Source organism: Arvicanthis niloticus, chromosome 4, assembly GCF_011762505.2.
Source record: "Arvicanthis niloticus isolate mArvNil1 chromosome 4, mArvNil1.pat.X, whole genome shotgun sequence".
NCBI classification, from domain to species: domain Eukaryota; kingdom Metazoa; phylum Chordata; class Mammalia; order Rodentia; family Muridae; genus Arvicanthis; species Arvicanthis niloticus.
Genome location: NC_047661.1, coordinates 51,816,419 through 51,842,987, shown reverse-complemented (window position 1 = coordinate 51,842,987; position 26,569 = coordinate 51,816,419). Strand labels below are relative to the sequence as shown.

Here is a 26,569-nt window from a genome sequence, read left to right as displayed (position 1 = left end):
AGATCCTCCAAAATGAGTTCTTTATAATTAAACCACAAGGAGAAAACAGAAACTAGAGCTAGAACTGATCTCATTTAAAGAGACTGGTTAAGAAGGATGAAACAAAGGCAATATATACACTGTCTACTGGCTTGCTTATAACAGGAAGGTTGTGTGTTTGTTCTTTTACAACACAAGTTCTCAAGTTGGCCCCAGCTGGCTTTGAACTCACTATATAGCTGAGATTATAGATTGAGCCTCTAATCTTTATCTTTCCACCTCTCAAGTGCTGTAATTACAGATGTACACAATCATATCCTGTTTATGTGGTCTTAGAGTTTGAAGCCAGGACTTTATGCACACAAGCATATATGCTTCCAATTGGACTATATCTCCAACACTATGTAACATGTTTTTTTTTTTTTTTTTGTAATGGAAAGTTTTCTGGGTGGTGATAGGGATAAGTAGGGGAATGAAGCCTGAGCCTGAACAATGCTACTGAAGGAACTAAGAGGGTCACTTGGAATTTTCACATGTAGAAGAGTACAGTAGATTGCAGCAGCCACTATTATTGACTGGGAGTTGTTGGACTTTAAGACAAGTGCCCCAGCAGCAGTGGAGCAGGAGATCTCTGCCTTTAAGCAAGATCAGCTTGACAATAGACAGATGTAACCATTTCTTACAACAGAAGCTAGGAAATTATATAAAGGAGACTCTTCACTGTTCTTGTCTTGGGGACTCAGATCTTTTCCATGATCCTCTTTCCCCTCCAATGTCATAAAGCACGTGCTATGGAAATTAGTGCTAAGCTTTTAGCCTTGGTCCCGCAAGTCAATGTAATCTCTTGTCCTCTGAAAGCTCATCTTATAGTGATCCTTTGTCAAATTTTATGACATATTTTCACATAATAACTGAATGCCTATTCCTGACACTTCTGGAATTTGAACCATCAGGGAATTACCTTGTCCTCAACTGCTTCAGCAAACATTATCTATCTCAACTTGCTTTAAACAAAGCCATATAGTTTCTGATGGTCTTAGCTCTTGGTAAATCTCTTCTCTCATACTGCTGGACATGGGACATGGGTGAAGAGTAGATCCTTGTTTATTCTTTCTAAGTTCTGGCCCATAAACCATCCTTTTTTCTTCTACTTCAAGTTTCATGTCATTTCAATGTTACAAGAGTATGGTCAATCTACCTCTTTCTGTTTATCCTCCCAATTTATTAGTAATTTTCCTTAGTTCCTTCTTCCAAAAACATTCTTGTAATGTTTTAAATACATAGGATTATGACTCCAAGAAAGTCTTCAACATTACATCTGGAAAGAGAAACACTCCTCCATTGCTGGTGAAGACTGCAAGTTGGTCAAATGACTTTGGAAACCAATCTGGCGGCTCGTCAGAAAATTGGAGATACTTCAACCTGAAGACCCAGCTAGACCACTCCTGTGCATATTCCTAAAAGAAGCTCCAACATATAACAAGGACACATGCTCCACTATGTTCATAGCAGTGTTATTTATAATGGCCAGAGGCTGGAAAGAACTATTTCCAATTTTCTCAGGAACCACCAGGCTGATTTCCAGAATGGTTGTACCAGCTTGCAATCCCACCAGCAATGGAGGAGTGTTAATCTTTCTCCATATCCTCTCCAGCATCTGTTGTCACCTGAGTTTTTTAATCTTAGCCATTCTGAGTGGTGTAAGGTGGAGGTAGAGTGTAGGCAGGACTTAGGAGGAAGAGAGGAGGGGAAGAGGAACAAAATTGGGGGCAGGATCGGGTATGGGAGTAGATAAGGGAGAAGTACAGAGGGTCAGGAAATTGAACAGAGATGTGTAGCAACAGGGCATGAGGAACTGGAGGTAGCCAACAGAAAGTCCCAGACCTCAAGAAAGCAAGAGGCTCCCAGGACCCATTGGGGATGACATTAGCTGAAATACCCAACAAAGGAGATAGAGAACCTGTCGAGATCATGTCCACACGTTAGGCACTACCCCCAACTGAAGCATGGGGCCACCCACTTTTCTCAAAATTTTAACCCAGAATTGCTCCTGTCTAAAGAAAATATGGGGACAAAGAGTAGATTAGAGACTGAAGGAAAGACCATCCAGAGATTGCCCCATCTCAGGATCTATTCCATATGCAGCCACCAAGCCCAGACACCATGGCTAATTCCACGAAATGATTGCTGACAGGAGCCTGATAAGGCTTGAGAGGAGCCTGAGAGGCTTGGCCAGAACTTCACAAATACAGATGCAGATGCATGCTGCCAACCACCAGGATGGAGGAATTAGGGGAAAGACCGAAGGAAGTGAAAGGTTAGCAACCCCCCAGAAAGACCAACAATATCAACAAACCAGACCCCCCAGAGTTCCCAGGGACTAAAGCACCAACCAAAGAATACACATGGAGGGACCCATGGCTCCAATTGCATGTGTAGCCCGAGGAGAGGATGGCATTGTCACACATCAAAGGGAGGGGAGGCCCTTGATCCTGTGAAGGCTTGATGCCCCAGTGTAGGGGAATGATAGGGTGGTGGGGCAGGAGTGGGCAGGAGGGTGGGGGAGCACCTTCATGGAGGAAGGGGAGGGATAAGGGGTTCTCAGAGAGAAAACTGGGAAGAAGAAGGGTAACATTTGAAATGTTAATAAACAAAATAACTGTTAAAAAATTAAAAAATAAAATATAAAAAGGTCAAAGGAACAGAGAAGAAATAGAATGCAGGTGGGTGGAAGATGAAGAAGGAAAGAAAGAAAGAAAAGAGAGAGAGAGAGAGAGAGAGAGAGAGAGAGAGAGAGAGAGAGAGAGAGAGAAAGAGAAAGGCAGGCTAGAAGGAGGGAAGGGATCAAATGGTTCATTAATGTAATAAATAAATAAATAAACTGACAAAAAGATTATACTCCAAAGATAGAAGCTGCAGTAACATGTTCAAAACAAGCTTTAAAAAACTTGCAGATCAGAAAGAAAGTAATAAAATCAAATATGAAATTTGAAAAGACCAATAAAATAACAAAAACTGAATGATTTTAAAAATAAGAGAGAGAATAGAAAGTTTACATTAATATTCTGAGATATTGATAATTTTTTGCTTGCAAAGATGTATTAGTTTATATGTATGCCTGGTGCAGAGAGGACAGAAAAAGGTGTCAGATCTCCTGGAACAAATGGCAAAATACATGTAGTTTCCCTGTGGGTATTGGATTTAGGCATTCTGCCAAGATCAACACATGATCTTAACCGCTGAGCATTGTCCATCTTTAGCACTGTGCATTGACATTTTAAAATTTTCCAGTATTACAATTTGATGCCCTAGCCTTCAGCCCCTGGAGATGGCTCTTTGGGGTAGGGGGTAAGAAGGTGTGGAATCAATGACACAAACTCCTGGAGTCAGGTGGAAAGTAGAAGCACATTCGTTTTTTTCTTTGTTTGTTTGTTTGTTTTTGTTTTTGTTTTTTCCAGTATCAGGATGTGCCTATACCTTTCTGTTTTTTTTTTTTTCCTAGTATCAGGATGTGCCTTTATACCCTATACCTTTCACCCATGCCCCATTGGTCCATGAACAACCCTCCTTGTTGCTGGCACCATCTAATTGGCTGGCCAGGTCATGTGCTCTGTCATCATTTGTTTTCATGTGCCAGGCAGATCTTAATGTTAGAAAATGTTGATTACAAATGTTGTACATGCGTGGGTCATTATGGGGGCACCAGTCAGGGTATGTTGACTCATTCCTCCTACAAAAATTAAATTCAAAAGTCAGCTTTAGGACAGTAGTAAAAACTATTTTTATCTTAGAAAAACACAATGTACAGAAATAAAGCAAGTTAAGGTTGAGGAAAATAGAGCAAGAAGATGTAAGGTCATGTTTGCTTTAAGAACTAGATACAGTGGACTCCTCTCATTCTCGAGTGTGTGGTGCAGGATGAGAGGGTGGCCAGCATCCTTTCTCATAAACTTCAATATCTATACTAAGGAACATACAGGCTATCATAGACCACATGACTCCTGGGAAAAAGAGTATCACTGTTGCTAAGCATGATGAAAAATGGATTTGAAATAGTAAATTATTGTGTCTACTTTGCATGCTTTAATTTCTGCAAAGTAGTGAGTTCTGAGTACATAGAATTAAGGAGAAAGATTACAGTACCAAGTGAAGCCTGTGCTGCTGAGAGGCATACAAAGGCCTGAGACAGAGCAATGTAAAAATAGGATGAAGAATCAGGGGCAATTACAAATATTTTAAAGGTCAAACTGATAGCATTTGCTAATTGATTGCAGGATGTCATTAAAGAACAAAGAGGCAATAAGGATTATTTTAATACTTCTGAAGAGAAGCAAGATAGGGAGAATGAGAATCCGATGAAAAAGAGGAGAGAGAAGAAGGGGAGGAGGAAGAAGATGAGGGGAGGAGGAGCAGAGAGGAGGAAGAAGAGGGAGAGGGGGAGGAGGGGGAGAAAGAGGAGGAAGGCTTATGTTAGAATTGACAGAAGACCATAAGGGATAAAGGGAATGGGCCAATGTCATCATTCTGTTTATAAAAACTAGTGTTTAAAGCATTTTTCAGCACTAGGTAGTATATGAAGTCCCCATTATACTGACCCATATCCTGACATAAATGCAGAAAACCAACCCAAAAGTTTAAGATGTATCACTGCAACTTATCTCCAAGCAAATTAACATCAAAGTCTCATTTCTTTTCTGCCATAAAAAAGTGGCATCTTAAAGTTTATTTGTAAGTCACAGAAAACTAAAAACAAGCAATGGCTTCCCAAGAAAGCTTTTCACTTATTTCTTCTGAAGCAAGAGTAGTCTTGTCCTGATTTAGCAATTCCACAACTGAGTAGAAACACGACTTCTTCTGCTTTGTTACATTAATCTTAACAGCTCTCACTTCATGGTACAAGTTAGCTATTCTTATTCAGTCAATACCCTTATTTCCTGACTCCAGGATACAGGGAACACGTAGCTTAAACATCATTTTTTAAAGTAGCCCATCTGAAGCTTGCACAAACAATTTTCATTACATCTCTTTATATCACATGAACACTTAATCCTGCTTAACTCAAAGAGAACCTGGGTGATTTGATTTTCAGCTGAGGCAGCAAGTGTTTACATAAACCTGTTGTGCTTTCATAATGGAGATTGAGTTTTGGAAGGTAGCCATAGCAGTAATTAACAATTTTTTAAAAAAAAATATTCTAATGTATAGATCAGCAGTTCTCAACCTGTGAGTCTCAGCCCCTTTGGCAAACTTCTGTCTTCAAAAATATTTATATTATGATTCACAGCAGTAGCAAATTACAGTTAGGAAGTAGCAACAAAACCAATTTTATGGTTGTGGAGGGGTGTCACCAGAACATGGCAAATTGTATTAAAGGGTCACAGCACAAGAAAAGTTGAGAATCTCTGGCATAGATGTATGTGCTGCATGGCAGCTCGTGTAATTGAATTAGAAGCTTCTCAGTAATGCTTCTCAGCATGGACTAATTGGGCTGAGATTTCTCATGTTGGATAGCACTCTCCTGTTAACAGCAATTAGTAGTTTTAGATTTCATGTTCCAGTTCCACAACATTTCTAGATAAGCCCAGTATTGTGCATTTTCCTAACATCTCTTAAGGTTGCATATATTGGTAAGAATCATAGCTGCCCTTTGGCTACTCATTGTGCTCTATGGGAAATTTGAATAATGAAACTGGATGACAAGTACTGAAGTTTGAAAAACACAGGCAGAAAAATCTGTTAGTAAAGACACAGCAAAGGACATTTAACTGTCTTTCCAAGGACAAAGCCAGAAGCCTTGCAGTTAAAATGAGTAAATCAAGTGAGGAATAAAAACAGTAAAGAATAAAGTTTCTCTGAAAAAAATAAAAGACACAGTGTAGAATGAATCAAAACAGATAAGAATATGTTCCAAAGAACGTACAATTGTATAGATCGAGTATTTTCTAATCACAAATGGTATTAGTAATGTTATTTCCTATAAAATGATTAAAATAAAAAACATTCTAGTGATGAAGGAATTATGTTTAAAATATTCTGTCTTAAATTCAGGCCCTTATATTTACTATTTTGTTTTATATCTTTGATAATTGAGTCAAAACATTTTCATTATATTATGTACAAAAACGACAATATTTGAAACTTATGGCCAGGATTTGTATGTAAACTGTCCCTGACAGGCTTGTGTATTTGAAAACTTCCCCAGCTGGTGAGAAAGCTTTGAGAAGTGGAGAAGTACTGGAGGAAACCAGTTACTGATGCGTGTTCACCTGAGTTTACAGTCCAATTCTTCTTTCTGTCCAGTTTCTGATTGCTCTGTACTATTCTCATATGATCAGCTGCAAGCAACTGTACCAAAGTCTAAGACCCTACCACCAAAAACTGTAGGGTAAAACAAATCATTCTTACCTAAGTTGCTTCCTTTGATGTAATTAACTAATATACTCACCAAGAGGCATGGAAGCTAAGCAAAGAAGAAAGATATTAAGATCTGATTTCATAGCTTTGTCTTACTTCCAAAACAATGCTCTGGCTTATGAATATCTTTTCAATCTAGGCATATGAAATTTAAATATGTTACTCAATGCATCCTAGTCTACTGTGAAATGAAAGGGGAACAGATAAGTGTAAACTACATTATTCTGAAGATAGCAATATCGGTTTAGTTATATTTTCCTCTTATAAGAATGAACAAAGTATAGCACAAGAAATATTTCATTTCAGACAAACGTCATTTTTTTTCAACATCTAAATGTCACAGTTGAGAGAGAAGTCCCCTCACTCAGACACAATAATTACAATTTCTTCCTTTGAAAGGAAAAGTATAAATAAAAGTGGGAACAACAACTAATTAAAATCAGAGATTGTCTGCAATAAAATTTCCAGGAAGAAGAAAACATGCAATTCAGAAACTCTTGTTATGAAACAGCTGCGGAAATGAGTTTCAGTGATAAAGATTCCTGACTGGAGATCAGCAAATAACACACCAAAAGCACATTGATGCCCAAAAGGGGGAGTAATGGGTAGATGAGGACCCAGTACTACCTTCATTCACCCAGCTTGCTTTATGTAGCGCTGTCATTAGATATTCGGAGAAATCATTTTAACCTTGGCTTGAGAATACTTCCATTTTGTAAGGTGAACTCTAAACAATGCGCACAGACCTATGTCAGGATGTCAGCTCTTGGAGCCCAGAAGATCTTAAAATGTATATTTCCTAAAACTATATTTTATGTTTACAAAAATAAAAACATGTTGAAAAGTGCCTAAAAGGCAGAGAAGAACAGTTGCTCTGGAACAGTATACATGACAAAATGTGAACAAGAGTACATTTTTCTTTATTTTATTTTTTTTAATTATCAAATCATAATTTTTACTTTTTAACACAATGGTTATAAACACAAAAATGCAGGATGTGGGGAAGGGGATGACACAGGAGCATAGGTGTTCAGGAGGAGTACAGATATCTTTCAGAACAGGGTATCAGCTGGGTGAAGGTTCAGTGTACAGGTCACTATGACTGCCTATGATTCACTTGTCCTCATCTAAGTTGGTACTATCCGCCAAGGCTGCCTATTTACAAGGTCTATGACTACTCAGGCTTGTAAGTTTCCACAAAAGCTGCCTGTTTACAATAGCTTATAGCCATCTCTTTCAGTGTTTTTCCACAGAAACCCAAGACTTTGTATTAGCAGGCATGTATGTCAGGCCTATTGCTGATTTTAGGCTTATGGCTGATTTCAGGCCTTCAGTGTATAAATAGGGCTGCCCCTGACATCTCCTCCCTTCTCCAAATATAGAAGGGCCATGGTGATTCTAATCTTGCCAAGGCGGGCATAAAGGCCTGACCTCCAGTAATTAAAGGGGACTTTGTGATGGCTCTGGTCCTCCTGTCATTGTCCAGTGAGGCATGAGGGCCATACCCATCCCGATGTCTTTTTCCTGGAGAGGGGATACTTTTGACATCAACCCCTATGCAGTCAGGCTTGTCCCTCAGGGAACCCAGAAATATATTTTTAACTTTTATTTATATTCCCTTGCAGTGCTTAGCCTCATAGCCTAAGCAGGAATTCATTTAAAGGTTGACTTTGAGGTGATACAGAAAGCATATTTTGCAATAAAATAAGCTATGAGACAAAATAATGTTAATGACTAGAATCCTAATTAAGAATTTGTTTGTTTGTTTGTTTTTTAAAAAGTCTGTGTTTCAAGAGACACATAACAGTGTATATACTAAATCAAAGTTTACTTCTGTTTTATGAGCATCAAAAATTATCTTTTTCATTTTGTTTAGGCACAAATCCTATGAATTTATTATGACTGAATTTGAAATAAAATATGCTTATGAGTGATTTATAATAAAAACAATTTTATTTGATCAAAAGTGGTTGCACAGCATTTCAACAGAAGGGCCACATTTGTTTTCACGTTTTGATTAACTAATAACAAAGAGAGTTCAATTTTCCTATATGACAGAGAAACAGTGCGCTTTTTCCAATGGTAACCTTATAATGAATATTATCCAAGAACCTTGACATTCTTGAATTCAATACTTCTGATTTCAGCAATTCCAAAGGGCTCCAGTCACCCACCAACTATGGCTACTTTAAATTTTGCTGATGTACTCATTTAAATGTGCTAATTATCAGCAAAAGTGGCACTGAAGCTGGAAATATCATTGGTAAAGCCATAAAAGAAAACAATTGATTTTTTCTAAAAACATTCAATTTTGTCATTTTACTTAACTTTAGTTCAGAGTCCCACCTTTAAGTACTAACATATAGCAGCAAATTTAATGATCTTAATTCACTGAACCACTTGGTCTATACAGCTACATTTTCTGTAGCAAAGCTTACTTATTCCTTGCTGGTTAAATAACTTGCTATAACTTCCATAAGTAGGTCTGCGTGCTACCAATAAATTGTTCTGTGTATATGAGACACAATGTTTTAAATACTTCTATAGTATATGCTCATATTTCAGTAGAAACCTTTGGCCAATTTAAAATATCCAAGTCACAGTAAACAGACACTGTTGCATTTATGTGCTTATTTATGTTTATATACATGTAACAATAATAACAACAGAGGTCATTTAGAGATAATGAGCACATGGGAGGGGTTGGAGGAATGACAGGTAAATAAAGTAATAAAATCGTATTTAAAGACCGATAAATAAAGTGATATAATCATGTTTAATTTGTAAATTTTAAAGTAATAGAAACATAGTATTTCAATTGTATTTTGTTTGCATTTGACCTAAAAATTAATACACATTTACTTTATATTTTACTTAAGCCATATATGTAAATTTTTAAAGCTTACCTTTTGCACATATTTATTGATGAAATCATGTGCTGAAGTAATTAAAAAAAAAATTATTTAAGCCAAGCATAAAGTTCTACCCAACAATAGACTCAGATACCTCTAAAACAAGTAAGACAAAACACCTGGAGAATCAGGGTGGTGAGTTCAAATCTTCATCTTCCACATACTCTATGACTGTTAGTAAGCTACTTAACGCCTCAGGGTTGTTTCATATATATAGTAAAGGCAGTGACTTCCCTTTGTCTGCAGAACAGATGGACATACTATCTCACAGAGCCCATTCTCTGTCCAAAGTCTAATTTTTGAAAGTTTAGTTGGGTTGTGGACAAGCCTAGGCATTGTTCAAGACTCTACATCTCAGCATAGCCTTTGATTTCCCCGCTTTAACAAATCATCATTCAATCCACTAACAAAAGTTCACCTGTACCCTTTAATGAACTGCTTAAATAAGCAAAATATATTTCTGAAAAATAAGAATTGGAGAGCCAGACAAGAGTGAGAGGGGGCAGAGAAAGAGAGACAGAGAGACAGAGTCAGAAAAAGAGACAGACAGAGATAGAGATTGTGACAGTGACAGTAACAGACTAAAATAGAGAAAAGCAGTGGCAGAAAACTAGTTCATTTTTTATTAATCATTTTTTTTTTTTACATTTTAAATGATATCCCTTTTTCCAGTTACCTGGCCACAAACCCTTCCATCCCATTTTCCCTCTCTCCCCTCCCCTCTGCCTCTATGAGGTTGCTTCTCTATCCATTCACCTACTTCTTCCTCACCCCTCTAGAATCCTCCTATTCTGAGACATCAAGCCTCCCTATCCTCTCACTGATATCAGTTAAGGCCATCCTCTGATATATATGTATCTGGAGTCCTGGCTCCCTCCATCTTTGGTTGGTGGTTTAGTCTCTGGGAGCTCTGGATGGTCCAATTAGTTGATATTGTTCTTCTTATGGGATTTGAATCTCCTTCAGCTCTTTCAGTCCTTCCCCTAGCTCTTTCATTGGGGTCCCTGGGCTCAGTCTGATGTTTGGCTGAGAATATCTGCATCTGTATTGGTCAGGTGTTGGTAGAACCTCTCAGAGAACAGCCATATTAGGCTCCTGTCAGCAAGGGATTCTTGGCATCAGCAATACTGTCTGGGCTTGGTGTCTGCAGATGGGATGGATCTCTAGGTGGAGCATTCTCTAAATGGCCTTTTCTTCAGTTTCTGTTCCAGCTTCTGTCCCTGTCTTTCCTTTGGACAGGAATATTTCTGGGTTAAAAATTTTGAGACGCATGTGTGACCCCATCTTTCAACTGGGGACTGTACCTATCTACTGAAGGTAGTCTCTACAGGTTATATCTCCCCTTTGTTGGGTATTTCAGCTGAATTCATTGTGATTGGCTCCTGGGAGCCTCTCATTTGCCTGGAGTATGGGACTTTCTAGTGGCTACCCCCTGTTCTCCATCCCTCACTGCTACATGTTTCTATTCAACTTCCTGACCCTCTGTACTTCTTTCCTTTCCAATACCTGTTCCTGCCCCCCCTTTTTCCCTTCCTCCTCCTCTCTCCCTCATAGGTACCTCTCTCCCTCTAACTCCTGTGATTGTTTTGTTCCCTGTTCTATGTAAGATTCAAACATCTACACATTGGTCTTTCTTCTTCTTAAGATCCATATGGTTGTGGATTGTATCATGGGTATTCTGAGCTTTTGGGCTAATATCCACTTCTCAGTGAGTACATACCATGTGTGATCTTTTGTGTCTGGGTTACTTCACTCAGGAAATTTTCTAGTTCCATCCATTTTTCTGATAATTTCATGAAGTCTTTGTTTATAATGGCTCAGTAGTATTCAATTGTGTAAATGTACCACATTTTCTGTATCCATTACTCAGTTGAGGGACATCTGAGGTTTTTTTTCCAACTTCTGGCTATTATAAATAAAGCTGCTATGAACATAGTGGAACATGTGCCCTTGTTATATGAGGTAGCACCTTTTGGGTATATGCCCAGTAGTGGTATAGCTGAATCTTCAAGTTGAACTATTTCCAATTTTCTGATGAGCCACCAGATTGATTTCCAAAGTGATTTGACCAACTTGCAGGCTCACCAGCAATGGAGGAGTGTTCCTCTTTCTCCACATCATAGCCAGCATCTGCTGTCACCTGAGTTTTTGATCTTAGCCATTCTGATTGGTGTAAGGGGGAATCTCAGAGTTGTTTTACTAGTTCTTAAACATAGAAGTATACATTTATGGATAGCTACAATGACATAAATAAATGAGGTAATGTCATGACCTTTATGACTCTAGTTAAGACATGGCAAAGAATTTTCTAAGGGAAAAAGATCCTGAGACCAAAGAATGTTAAATTAATAAAACAAGTATTTATATGTTTAAAATTTAACAAAATCTTAAATGTACAATATAGAACCATGTCTTTTAGAGCTAGGAAAAGAAAAATGTTCTTCAAACGCGTATTTTAGTTGCTAGTTTATAACATATTACAATATGATATAGGTTTGTGATTGCATTGTTATGGCAGTTGAAAATATAAGTAGCTTGACCTCCCCAAATTTACACTTTGACCACCTTGTTGGTTTGATGTTGCCATTGTGAGGCAATTAGCATCATGGCAATTATTGAATAATATAATCTATGGATTTATTAATTTTATGGACTATCTTTATGGAATAAACTTAAAGATTTCATTAAAATTCAGCTTAAACATAGGAAGCTCTTATGTTACAAACACACAGGAAACATAGAAAATATGCTTCCAGCATTCTAAAGCACTGGCATGATTCAGCAAAAAGTTGCCCACAGTGAAGAACAATGAAGTAGTAACATAAGTCATACTGCCTCGCTTTCACCCTATCTATGTAATTGAAAATATCAGCCAATATTTATGTTCAAGCTCTATTCCTTTATCATTTACAACCATAGTTTAGCTACATATACAAGAGTTCAGTTAAAATCAATAAAAAGTATTTGAAGGAATAAATTGTATAGAATTACAGCAAAGAATATTGAAGTTATTATTTGTAAGTTGCACACTCTGTATTCTTATATCAATCTAATTTATAATGGCTATTAGTGTACAGAAATTTTCATATATTCAGCCCACATTCTCTAAGTTAACAAAATATATCAAATGACACATTTAAGCTTCCAGAAGCTAGTACCTACATTCACTATCATTAGTTGAAGCCAATGAGATTGTTTACAATAAAACTTACAATCTTCTTTTATTCATTTTTTCCTTCTAAAACATTGTCTTGGTGTTGCTTTGTTTATTTCTAGGCTAATATTTGCCTGCTTGCATTCACACATACTGTTGATCTGACATGAGTTTCACATCTATAGATTTTACTGTGAATCAAACAGATTTGAAATAAAACAATGTAACATGTAAAGAGATTTTTCTCTATTTCATTATTCAGCATTATAACTACTTACATAAGACTCATGGTGATTAGATTATATAATATAAAATTAATAAAATGTAACATAACTAATATATAATTTAAAATACATAGGATGAATATAGATGATATAAAAATGTTATGCATTTTTAAAAAGGGCTACAAATGCCTACAAGATCCTGGAATAAATCTCTGAGGAGAAATCATATAAGAAATTTGATCTAGGTCTGTCTCTACTATTCTCTATCAAATACCCAGGGCTATTTCACAATCCCTGCACTTAAGACAGAGTGGAAATACTTTTGAACAAGATTTACTGAAAAGACCTACTAAACATTTGCCTTAGGAACTGTTCTTGTGGAGAACAATTCATGATGCTTTTGACTGTGAATCAATCAGTTTCTTCAACATGTACTAAAAAAGATAGGAAATAGTGAGTAGCAGACAGAAACACAATCAAAAGCAACCATTACAATACTGTCCAAACTGACTGACAAAGCTCTCATGTAAGAGAAAGTAATAGTAACATAGAATCTGGCACTTAGCACATTCAACAGGCATTGTGGGGAAAACCTACTCAAGCAATTAACAGGGATTTTCCAATTGAAAATTCTCAGTATAAATCATCCGACGTACAGATTAGCTTTTCCCTTGTTAATCCTACAAAGGCATCTTTCTACCCTGGGATAAGCAACACTAACCTTTCATGGAAATGTTTTACTTTCCAGTTGTTTTCAAAGGTACAATGGTCTTAATATCTCTAGATGTTTGCTGTTCTCCTTTTCTGTGTTATAGAACAAGAGAGATGCCTTATCCAGCACAGGGACATTAAGAAAATCATTGAAATAAATATGCTCAAGTCTGAAACAGGGAACTTGTCTCCTGTTCTCAGACACACTCAGTAGCACAGAGGGGACAAGGCAATTTACCATTATAATTTATATTTCATAACCAAACAGGGGGTGAAAATTTGATATTCTTTAACTTTTTTATTATTTGGGTAAGAGCCTCAGATAAAATCATTAGAAGAAGAATTTGCATCTATCAATTATGTTTTATAATTGAATCACTTTCCATTTGGAGCTCTTTCATGGGATTTAAATGTTTGATTTAAAGTTTGCTACTCTTTTCCTGCAGTATTACATTGTAAATGCAATTCTGAAATGGAGGATTGTGACACAGAGAGGACAAGGCTAAGAACAGGAAGAGAGGATTGGGATTAGAAAAATAAGAAGTGTGTGATATTTGTTATAATGTTCTTAAAACTTAGAATCGTGCATTATTCTGACATGCCTGATTTTCCCTGCAGCTCATGTAAGGCATTATTTCATTATGAAAAACAATCAGAGAAATGTTCATAATTTTAGGGGATAAACACAGTTAAAATGTTTTTTAACATCATCTTTCATCATCCTATCAAGGATCTAGAGAAGTTCTGAATTAGACGAAACTCCATAAAATCAGTGAAACAATTGATTTCTCAAAACATCTACTCTATTAATAATATGATACTAGTTGTCATAAATACATTAAATATAATAGTTGCATTTTAAAATGAGGACAAAATTCAAAGCATGTATATTCTTATAAATTATAAAACATTTAAAATATTTGACACATTCAGATACATTTAAAGCAATAGAAAAGGTAAATGCATAATAAAATCTAAGAGGAGTAAGCTGTGAAGTGTTGAAATAGGTATTTACTTATAGATAAATCTTGTTTGCAGTCATAATTTTGCTTCTATGTAATTTTAAAAAACAATGTCACCCATTAAGTCTTCAGTAACTTAATTTTATACTTTGATTGTATTTGATTACAAATATTTAAAGTCACTTAGGTAAGTAAAAGTGATGTAATTTTAATGTCTAATTTATAAAATATCCACAAAAATTTTATGAGATATTTTATTGCTAGTGCAAATTTCATTTTAAAAAAAGATTATATAGCATTTAGGACAAAGAAGAGGAAAGGGGGCACAGAGACAGGGCTTCCTTTCCCTTTAGCTCTTTTTTCCTATTTTTTTCACTTTAAGCAAATCCAAAGTTTTTTTTTTTTAATTTTGTAATTTTATTTCATTCTGAAATTATCTTTTTTCTTCTATACATGATTGACCATTAAAATAAAAACTTTCTCTGAAATAATCACTATTCATATATTTTTTCCCTTCAAAGTCACATGTGACCTTCAAGTTTTTTCTAGTTGGTTGCTCTATGTTTCAGAAAGAGTTTTTATTGTTGTGAAGAGATGCCATAACCAAGGCAACTCCTATGAAGGCGAACATTTAATTGGGATAATCTTACAGTTCAGAGGTTTACACCATTATCATTATGGCAGCATGCAAGAAGACATGGAACTGGAGAGGTAGCTGAGAAGTGTACATCTGGATTGGCAGACAGAAAGAAAAGAAGGTGATACTGGGCCTGACCTGAGCATCTGAAAACTCAAAGCCTGATCCCAATGACATGCTTTCTCCCAAAAAGCCACATCTACTCCAACAAGGTCACACCTCCTAATAGTGCCCCTCCATATGAGGCTATGGAGACCATTTTCATTTAAAATACTACATTTATGTCCCTGGCCCATAATCTGGTAGCCATAACATAATATAAAATTGCATTTAGTCCAACTTCTAAAGTTCCCATAGTCTATAACAGTCTTAACAATATTTAAAGTCTCTTCTGAGGCTCATATAATCAATTAACTGTAACCCCCTGTAAAATCAAAAAGCAGATCACATACTGTCAATATATAATGGCAAAAAATAAGCATTACAGTTCTAAAAGTGAGAAAAGGAAGCACAATGAGGAAACACAGGACCCAACCAAGACCAAAAACTGGGCAAACTCTAAACTCTGCATCTCTATGCCTGATGACAAAGCACTCTTCAGATCTTCAAATTCTTTCAACTGTGTTGACTGCAATACAGTTATTTTTTTTCTAGTGGGATGGTTCCATTTCCTGGTAGCAGCTTTCCTTGGCAGGTATTCCATGATTTTGGAATCTCCAACATCTTGAGGTTTCCAACGCAATTCAGGCTTCTCCTCCCCTCCATGCAGGGATATACCTGCCACATGCCTGGCCTTGGCTGCTTTCCTTAGTCATGGAGGAAGATTCCATAACCATTTTCTTGTTTCCTTGATTCTATACCCAGAGCTAAGTGGTCAAAGCTGCATTTGAAATGGTATGCTGCTTGCTAGGGTATTTGCTTCTTTGTTTCCCTTGGTTCTCAGCAGCTTTGTCTAAATTTCCACCTGTGGACCTGCCCCACATACCAGGTGTTCACCAAGTACTGAGTATAAATAATTGTGAAGAAGCTTTCTTCCTCCCTTTAAAAGTAGGCACTCTGCTGTTGTAGTTCCTTAGCACTCTTCAAATTTTACAGAGACACCTATGATTTTAAAGTATTCATAAACTATATACATGAGGAAAATGGCTTTAATGATGTTTATAGCTCCCCAAATTGCTTTAAAAATCTTCTCATGTAATTATACCTAAATGATCAAAGAAAAAGATTGAAAAACTGTGCAATAGTTTCACGGAAGAGCCTCCAACTTTCTGGGAGTTTGTCCTTTTATCACTTCAGCCTTAGATGGTTTGTATTCTTCATGCTTCATATTAATATTCAGCCTCAGCATCCAGAGCAAAAATTAAAGTCATTCTCATGGAAAACCTTTTTCCTGAGTGATTATACTACAGTAGAGAATTCTGGAATCTGCCTAATCAATTCTCCAGTATCTGGTTGGATTGACAGAACCCTGTCTTTAGTAGAGCATTTTCTATTCAAGTGATTCCTGATTCTTAAGGTCCCAAGTCATGAACCTATAGCTGTAGCTGAAGCTTGTAGCCTGTAGCTGTATCTATAGCTGTAACAATCTGTAGCTGTAGATATAGCCTGTACCTGTAACCTGTAACTATAGCTGTAGCTGTAGCTATAGTCTGTAGCTGTACCCATAGCTGTAGCTGTAGCCTATAGCCTGTAGCCTATGGATGTATCTATAGCTGTAACTGTAACTAGCTGTAGCTGTAGCTGTAGCTGTAGATATAGCCTGTAGCTGTAGTCTGTAGCTGTACAGCTGTAACTATAACTAGCTGTAGCTGTAGATATAGATATAGCCTATAGCTGCAGTTTTAGCTGTAGCTCTAGCTGTAGCTCTAGCTATATCTATAGCCTGTAGCTGTAGCTGTAGTTATAGCCTGTAGCTATAGCCTGTAGCATTAACTGTAGCTGTAGTTGTTCTATAGCTGTAGCTGTAGCCTATAGCTGTAACTGTACCTGTAGCTATAGCCTGTAGCTGTAGCTGTACCTGTAGCCTGTATCTGTAGCTATAGCTGTAACTGTAACTAGCTGTAGCTGTAGCTGTTGATATAGCCTCTAGCTGTAACTATAGCCTGTGTCTATAGCTGTAACTGTAGCTGTAGCTGTATTCTGTGGCTATAGCTGTAGCTGTAGCTGTAGCTGTAGCTGTAGCTGTAGCTGTAGCCTGTGGATGTATCTATAGCTGTAACTGTAACTAGCTGTAGCTGTTGATATAGTCTGTAGCTGTAGCCTGTAGCTATAACTGTAACTGTAGTCTGTAGCTGTAGCTTACAGCTGTAACTGTAACTAGCTGTAGCTGTAGCTCTAGCTTGTAGCTATAGATATAGCTGTAGCTCTAGCCATAGCTGTAGCCTGTGGCTATAGCTGTAGCTGTAGCTGTAGCTGTAGCTGTAGCTGTAGCTGTAGCTGTAGCTGTAGCTGTAGCTGTAGCTGTAGCTGTAGCCGTAGCTGTAGTCTGTGGCTATAGCTGTAGCCTGTAGCCCGTAGCCTGTAGCCTGTAGCCTGTAGCCTGTAGCCTGTAGCCTGTAGCCTGTAGCCTGTAGCCTGTAGCCTGTAGCCTGTAGCCTGTAGCCTGTAGCCTGTAGCTCTAGCTCTAGCTCTAGCTGTAGACTACCTGTAGCCTGTAGCTGTAGCCTGTAGCTGTAGCCTGTAGCTGTAGCTGTAGCTTTAACTTCTGGTTTTCTTTACTGATCTAAATAGACAGTGAAGAGCAGGCAGCAGGAGCCTGGGGTTTTGTATCTCTCCATAGAGGGATGAAGCTTCCAAGCTATGCCCTGCATATTTTCAGAGACCACTAGAAAGAAGAAAAGCTAATGAAGTGAAAAACTCTTTCCTGTTTCCACAGTTACCCAGCGTGTCCTTTTTTATATTAAGGTCAATGACAGTGCCTTTTATGGAGTTCTTTTTGTCTCCACTGAGAAAGTTACATGGCTACAATGTCTACTTAATGCTCCGTGAGAACCCAAAACATGCATGGATGTAATTTTTAACAAAAGTGGGTTTTCAACATCAGTGGATCATTTGTAAAACAAGGACATATAAGCTTTCTAACCAAGACAAGAATTTAAGACAGCATTAATTTATGTCTTAAATTGATTTGCAATTAATATGAAGAAAACACTAGCTGACTCCATAGTGTCCCAGGCACAAATACCCCAATGGAACTTCAATGGAAAAATGGAAGGTAAGTACTTCTTTAAAAACACAGCAACACTAGGGTGTTGTGGCTGGACCAACACCGGCCTCACTATACAACATTTTCCATTTTCAGAGTCTGTTGACTGTAATCTTGCTGCTTATCTGTACGTGTGCTTATATTCAATCCCTGGCACCCAGCATCCTAGACAGAAATAAAACTGGACTCTTGGGAATATTTTAGAAGTATGCTTGAACTGGTGAATACAAGAGTCCTTATGTTGCCATATGCTGTATAGTGATGGCCTTCAACATCCTCTTCATACAGTAGCTTTGGAAACTACCAGCATGTGATTGCCATCAGACTGTAAATGAGGACTTGCCTCCAGAACATAATGGGAAGAATGGTTAAGCCGTTTTTCTCTGAACATGGAATGAGATAAATTTCAAGATGCTGTTCTCTATTTTTATGCTATTGGACCAATGAGCTGTATGAATAATTAAAATGTAACAGTTTAATACACAGGAATGTGATTGTAGCCATCAACCTAGGTTCTCTCACTCCAGTATTACACTCTGCAAATGTCATTCTGGTCTGTCAGGACTGCTTTTCCTAAGGTTCTCAAGGAACAAAGTAGAAACCCAGTAGCAAATTTCACAGGCTCCTTTGACTAAGGCTTCAAAATAATGTCTTCACAGAATGAGACCTTCTAGTGATTGGCCTATCTTTATTAAGAAAAAAAAAGTTCTATTTTTGTTGATGTTACTGTTCTTATGGATTGCATTCATATTTAAACCCTTTTGATTGCTAACCAGAGTACCTCTATTCTTGGCAAATTCTGTAGTTTATTACTGTTAGTATTCTGTCTAAACTCCACCTCCACAGTTACCTGGCAATAGCCAGGTAGGCCTGGTCCACTATAAAAGGGGCTGCTTGCCCCCTCCTTACTCTCTTAATCTCTTACTCTCTTACTCTCTTACCCTCTTACCCTCTTACCCTCTTCCCTCTAGCTTCTCTGTCCCCTCTCCTCCGCCCTTCTCTTCCTCTCTCTCTACTGTGGTCATGACCGGCCTCTACTTCTCTTCTTCCTCTCTCTTCTTCTTCTTCTTTCCTCTTCTTCCCCCCATCTTTGCCCTATCTCCTGAATAAACCTCTCCCCCTCCCCTTGGAACCCTGTGGTCTGGAGTGGTCTGCTTGCTGCGGTCAGATGTCTGAAATAACAACAAATAATTACAAGTGTTTAAAATATTTTAAACAACAACAAAAAAACAACAAAAAACAAAATTAAAACAAAACAACAACAAAAAACAGTTGTTTGCACAAAAGGGTGATGGGTGGGGCAACCATACCTGGCTATGCTTCCAAGTCTTTTCATCTACAAAGGCTAGAATTTTCTTTTCTTTTCTTTTCTTTTCTTTTCTTTCTGCTAAAACTTCTTACTCCAAATTTTGATATCCTCTGTTTTCATTTCCAATAAACAATGAATAAACAAGTAACTTGATAAAAAACAAAACAAACAAACAAACAAACAAAAACAGGCCAGTCTGGATTCCATAGTGTTGGAAGCAAGTTCCACCTAGCCCCACTCAATGTCTGATGTCTACTGTCTCTTTGGGTGTTGGGGGCCTTGGTCTTAAGAACAGGGAGGAATTCACCAGTCACTTTCTGTGCTAAAGTGTGCTCCCTTCCTCTCACTCCCTCTGCCTCTCTCTGCTGGAGCTGTGTGTCCTCACTGCAATGGAGAGCACTTACAGTTCTTTCCACCTGAAGATCCTACTATTTGAAATGTTTGCAAACAAAGTCTCAGCCTTCTGAGCTGTTCCTTAGTCGTTGCAGGTATTAGCTGGCATACTTCATAAATTTACCACAAACAAATGGTTGCAAATAGGAGCATTTCTCCTTTTCTTCCATAAAAGTAAGGAGGAGGAAAGGAAAGTCGCTCTTACTAGCTGCTTACTTCATTACTGCTGAGACTCATTTCATCGTTGTTCTTTTTCTAATTGACTCAGCCAGCTCTTCCATCTTTCAATTTTGATTGCTTGAGGCCTTTCTGACCCTGGAGACATTATTCCTTCTGAGCTAGTAATTCCTAGATTTGACAACCAAATGTGGGAATAATTTATATGTTAAATTGAACAACCTGTGCCTACAGCATCAACTACCCTTTTATACTCCAGGCTACTGTCCACCTGCTCTATTCATCCTACACTACCTAAGCCCTGAGGCCCCACCAAAATTCTTATTTCCACTTGAGAAACCAACAGCAAATGCTTTTCCAGACTTTTGCTGGTTCCTTCCACCTCCTGGTTGAATTCAGTGTTTCCCTGTATGGCCCCTGGGTGGGGGGGGGAGTGTAATACTTCTACTTCTAGAAAAATATGACTATAAAAAACATATTCCTTCACAGCATTCATTTTCCTCCCTGTATATGTTATCATAGATGAGTGGGGGAGGGGAGGAAATAAAACCAAAACAGTTGCCTAATCTAAACTGGGTGTTTTTTCTCCTATTTTTCTTATTAATATCCAAATACAACCATTAGTAAAAACTGATTTTTTCCAAGCTTATTCATTCAGATGTCTGTGACTTTCCTTTTGTTTTGAATGAGTTCGTGACCTGTGAACTTTTATTTTACCACAGATGCTTCCGTTTTAAAATATGTGAAATGCAATTATCCATTCTGTCACTCAATACATCTGGATTGAAATGCATATTACATAGACTAGAATCCACTGAAAGTTCATAGGATAGATGGGCTCTATCTGTGCCCTACAAGCAATATGCAAGAGCTGAAGAGAAGAGCTCACTAAGTTATCAGGGAAGATATACAAATGAGAAGTTCAGCAACTCCACATCTAGGGAGAAGAGTGAGAATTATTCAAGACTACATAGAAAACAACATGGGAAAAATAATGGGACTTCACTCTGAGACTGCAGAGTACTTAGAATCTTGAAGATATATATCCTGCAAATGCTATGAACCATTAATGAGGATTCTAGTATTAGACAAGTGAGCCAATGTGTTAGCTCGGTGGATGAAGATGCATGCAACCAAGATGGAAAACCTAAGTTCCATCCATGGGAACTAAATGATAGACAGTGAGAACGGAACCTGCATGTTGTCCTCTGCCCTCCATGTGGGTTCACTGAGGTGTGCAAGAACACCCAACACACATGCACACACACACACACACACACCACCACCACCACCACCACCACCACCACCACCACCACCATAACCACCACCACCACCACAAAAAGCAAGCTTTAAAACTGAGGAGTTTCTGCTTTATTCTGTAGAAAGAAAAGGTCAAATCAACAGTGTTGTAATTAATTTTCTATTTCAGAATAATAATGTCATTAGCAACTAAGATAAATTGAAGGAGTATAAAACCAAATGTTATGATGCTGAGGTGAGGTGGAGATATAGCATCATGATAGGAAATGAACATTGAGCTTATGCAGAAAAGGGGAGAAAAAAATATTGTTTTGAAATGGTAATGAATGACAAGTTTGAAACTTTTAAATAAAGATCAGAGTGGTTAAGTATAGGAAAAAGAGGGGAATCTAGGGTCTCAGTGCTCTTACATGAATATATAATCTGTGTCATCACTAAAGAATAGAAGAAAGCTTTATGCACAACCCACAAATTGCATAATTTTCAGGAGGAACAAGGCATATCACTCAAAAGATGAAATTAAATTCTAAATAGGTTCAAATCTGTGATAAAAGCCAAAGTGTTGATGCCAAAATTAACATAAAAGTGAGTAATTTTAGGGAAGCAGAAATATTAGGGAGAAAAGAAACAGGACCAGGGTCAGCCAAAATGAACAATGTGTGAAAATGTGATATTTAATAAACCATTCAAAAGTAAAACAGTAACTGTTTTGAACAGAGGCACACTGAGTGTAGATAAAGGCATCTCAAAATAATGTGCTATTAGGTGAAAATCTCATCCCAAGGGCTGAGCCTATTATCTCTCAACTATTGGCCAGGGCAGCCTGTGATGCCCCCAAGGCAATTTAGCTACTGGCAACTTCCATTTGGTTGATTTCAAGAATTAAACAATAAAGCTCTATTGCTGAAGACGTGATATCATACACATTGATTCCAGAACATATAGAACAAAGCTGGAGCAGGGATAAGAGACTCTTTCCTCATAGTACTAAGAGGTGCTATAAATCTACTGGAGAATCATTGCCTTCAATAACTATCTTAAATGTTACAGGGTATGTCACAATATTGACCAGCTAAGCATGATGTGCCCACTGGCATAATAATAGCAAATCTGTTATGGGATAAAGAAATGATTCCTGATTGGATTTGATACCCATACCAAAAGAAGAATTCCATGTAGATTGTGAACCTGGGTCACAAGGTTTTTCTGAGGAAGGTACTGTAATTATTTTGCTTAATACACATGCTATGCCTGTCAAATTGATTTCTAAATAATTATGCTTATGAAATAGATTAGTACTACTATCTGTTTGGATGAGAAAAAAAATTTTTTTACAGTACTCTGTGGTGAATACAGAGAGTCATAGCTGGTCAAAGTATTCAGCCATAATGTGACAACTGTAATATCATTTGCAAGGTTTAGGGCATATTATGCAAGTAAGAATAAAAAATAATGTAGAAGAGAAGAGACGATTGTGGAATGCTGACTTCCAAGTCTCATAGTCTCCTCACCTGTCTTAGTTAAGGTTAGTTACACTGTGAAGAGACACCATGGCCAAGGCAACTTGTCCAAAGGAAATGTTTGATTGGGGCTGTCTTACAGTCTCAGAGGTTCAATCCATTATCATCATGACAGGAAGCATGGCAACATCCAGGCAGGCAAGTTCTTTATCTTGATCCAAAGGTAGCAAGAAGGAGATTGTCCTTAACAGGCATAGGGTAGAGCTTAACTTTAGGACCTCAAAGTACACCCTCACAGTTGAACTTCCTCCAACAAGGTAACACCTATCCCAACAAAACCACAGCCCCCAAAAGTGCCACTTCCCATGGGTCAAGCATATTCAAACCACTACAGCATCTTTCACTAAAGAACAGATAACAGCTGAAGGAGAATGAGAGAAACATTTTCTTTAGGATTATCATCACTGATAAGGTACCCATGCTCATGTAAATAAATCCTTATTCTTATTAGTAAAAACATCTCTGATGAAGTTCATCAGGTAACACACACAAAACAAACACAAACAGAGAGAGAGAGAGAGAGAGAGAGAGAGAGAGAGAGAGAGAGAGAGAGAGAGAGAGAGAGGCAGAGAGAGGCAGAGAGAGACAGAAAGACAGAGACAGAAACAGAGAGAGAGACAGAGAGACAGGGATAGGCAGAGATAGAAAGACAGAGAAAGAGACAGATGTGAGACAGAGAGTGAGAACAGAGACAGCCAGAAAGACATGAAAGCAGGAGGGTTAGTTAGGAATAGAAAATAGTTTAACCGAAATGGGAGGGAACAAATGATACTAAGAAAGAATGAATGTGAGAACTACATTAAATAAGTACACAAGAGTTATAATAAAACCCATTATTATATATGTAAGTATATGCTAATAAAGGAAGTTCATATGCTAATAAAACATTAAAAGGTATAATTTCAGAAAATATAGGATACAGTTACTTTCAATCTTTCAAGAAATTGTAATTATTATTCAAAATAGTTTGTAGCAAAAGAAGAAACCTAAAATCAGTAATCATTTTAGGTAAGTTTAGATTGGATAACATTTCTAAACACCAACTTTAGATTACTCTGATTTACATTTTTACCTACTCAAGTTCCAATAACACACGTCATTGTCACAAACTGTGTTATTTCACTAACACCTCCCACTCCTCAACTACACTTTCCGAAAACAGAATTAAAGCAGTTTGAATCTCTCACAGAAATGACAAAAATAATTTGAGTCTTTAACTGGTAGTTTCATAAAAAGAAATCTCCCCTGATGTTCTTCATTAAACCTAATAACAGCTTTACACAAAATTTAGAGTAAATTGAAGATTTGTATGAATAGATGTCAGATATCATATCTCTGTGATAAATTGAGCAAAGTGTATTGCTTAAAATTATACTTTGCCCCCCAAACACCTGAGAAATGCTACATGATAACCAGATTAACAGCGTAACTATTTTAATACATCATTAAATACTGGAAACAGAAAATTTGTTTTAATTCCATGAGGTAACATTATAGATAATTATCTTCAATTGCTTATGCTATAGGTCCAACATCTTTTAACAGGGAATGGTCTTAGGAACTGTAATAATTACTCATGAGTCAAAATCACAATAAGGGAAATGACCTATAATGTTTAAGCCATCACCTGCTAAGCAGGATCGACTGAATGGATGATAGAGAAAAATTACAGCACATGGTAGTGCTATGCAGGCCTAAAAGGAGAAATGTATGTAAATAATAAAATAATATACAATGTATATATCTATAAATAACTTAGTGTTGGAATTATGTATATAGATTTAATAATCTGTGCCATTCTTTTTTTTTCAAATAAAAATCCAGTTTGTATTACTAACCATTGATTATGACATTCTTTTTTTTTTATTTTTTGTTTTGTTTTGTTTTTTGTTTTTTTTCTTTTATTTTTCTATTAGATATTTTATTTACACTTCAGATAGCATCCCCTATCCCCATTCCCCCCCACCCCCCTTAGGAAACCCCTATCCCATGCCCCCTTTTCCTTTTTGCATTTATACATTTTTTTTAAAAAATGTTAATCATAGGCTTTATAAGTTTGGAATCGTTCAATCAGAGGTGTAACCCACTGACTGACCTAGATATAACAACTATCTTTGACTGGTGGAGATACATGAATATCTGCCTCCCTGTCTCCCCCCTCTTTTTCTCTTTCATCACCTAGCTTCTCCTCTCCTTCTTCTTCTCCTCTTCTTACTCCTTTTCTTCCTCTCAGTACTCCTCCTACATTAGCTCCTCCTACACATCACCCTTCCTGTTAAAATGAAACTTTTCTCTCAAAATACAATTAGAGCATAATTATGCCAATTTGTACCAGTGAGGTACAGGATAGTCCGAATACCCAGTCCATCCTTTTGTTGATTAACCAGCACCTCTGTCATCTATTCTAACTAGAACATTTAGTTCTGAACCTGGCTTTAGGATGAAAGTCAGCTGACGACCATCCACTCAAATCTTTTCTCTTAAGGTCAATAGCTATATGTGCCATTCTTAATATGAAAAATAATAAGAAAATGTACAAAATTGAAAGAAAATTTTAAATTTGAAACTGAGGTGAACTAGTTACATCTTCACAATGAAAAATGGACATTTTTTGTCCAATTTTGTTTTATTGTCAATTTGGTTATATTGTTATTTTTTGTTGCCATTTGTTCGTTTGTTTGTTTGCTTTTAGGTTTTGAATATTGAACCTACAGTCTTGCAGGTGTTGAACAAGCACTTTATCATTGATCAGACCTTCATCTTTTATTTTAAATTAGTTCTTTCAGAATTCAACACAGTGTATTCAGATCATATTAAACCATGTCCTAATTTCTCCTAGATTGGTTCATTCCCTATGCACCCAAACATGTCTCCTATTTTACTTATTTATTTTGTTGCTGTTGTGTGTCACTTATCAAGTTCAATATTTGCCATCTGTATACTCTTTTATACATTTATATATTTTAGTTACTTCATTTTTCTACCTGAGATTTAAGTATAATTACAACATTTTCTCCCTTTCTTTCCTCCTTCCAAACTTTCTTACATGTCCCTCCTTGCTCTTGTTCAAACTCATGGCTTCCTTTTATTTCAGTGTTATAATATACAGTATGATGTATAATGCACACTATATTATAATCTCTCCAGTCTGTATAGTGTTTCATATATGAATGTTTTCATGGGTGACCATTTAGCCTAGGATAACCAATGGTATTTTCTTTTCTAAGGAATATTATTTTCCTCTCAACATCTCCTAGTTGACTGAACTGTGTGTAGTGTTGAGACCTCATAATCTTCCCTCCTTAGCATGCCTATTATTATTGTCTTGTTCAGCTGATGTTTGTGCAGTCATTTGGGTGAGACTTTATGAGTATAGCTTATAATATTCCTGGGAGACACAATTTAACTGCTAACTCTCTGTTCCTCTGAATTTTGCAATCTTTCTGGATTTTCCTCCATGATATTCCCCGAGCCTTAGATGTGTTAAGTTGTACCACAATAGATGAATGCAGAAGCACTGGGACACACACCTGCATTTTCATAGGTTTTGATTTTCTGTAATGGTCTCTATCTGCTGCAAAGAGAAGTTTCTCTGATTAGAGGTAAGGACTACACTTATTAGGCTACATTCAGGAGAGAAATGTTCCTACATATTCTTGAATGTGAGGCCTTTCAATGAATGATAGTTTCTCTACCAGAGGCCAAACCCTTA

General features: G+C 37.1%; 1 pseudogene; it reads left to right on the top strand.

Annotated features, from left to right (window-relative positions):
- The window catches only part of LOC117707338 (protein kish-A pseudogene), a 63,541-nt pseudogene extending 45,028 nt beyond the window's left edge, over positions 1–18,513 (top strand).
- Positions 18,514–26,569: the final 8,056 nt, after the last annotated feature.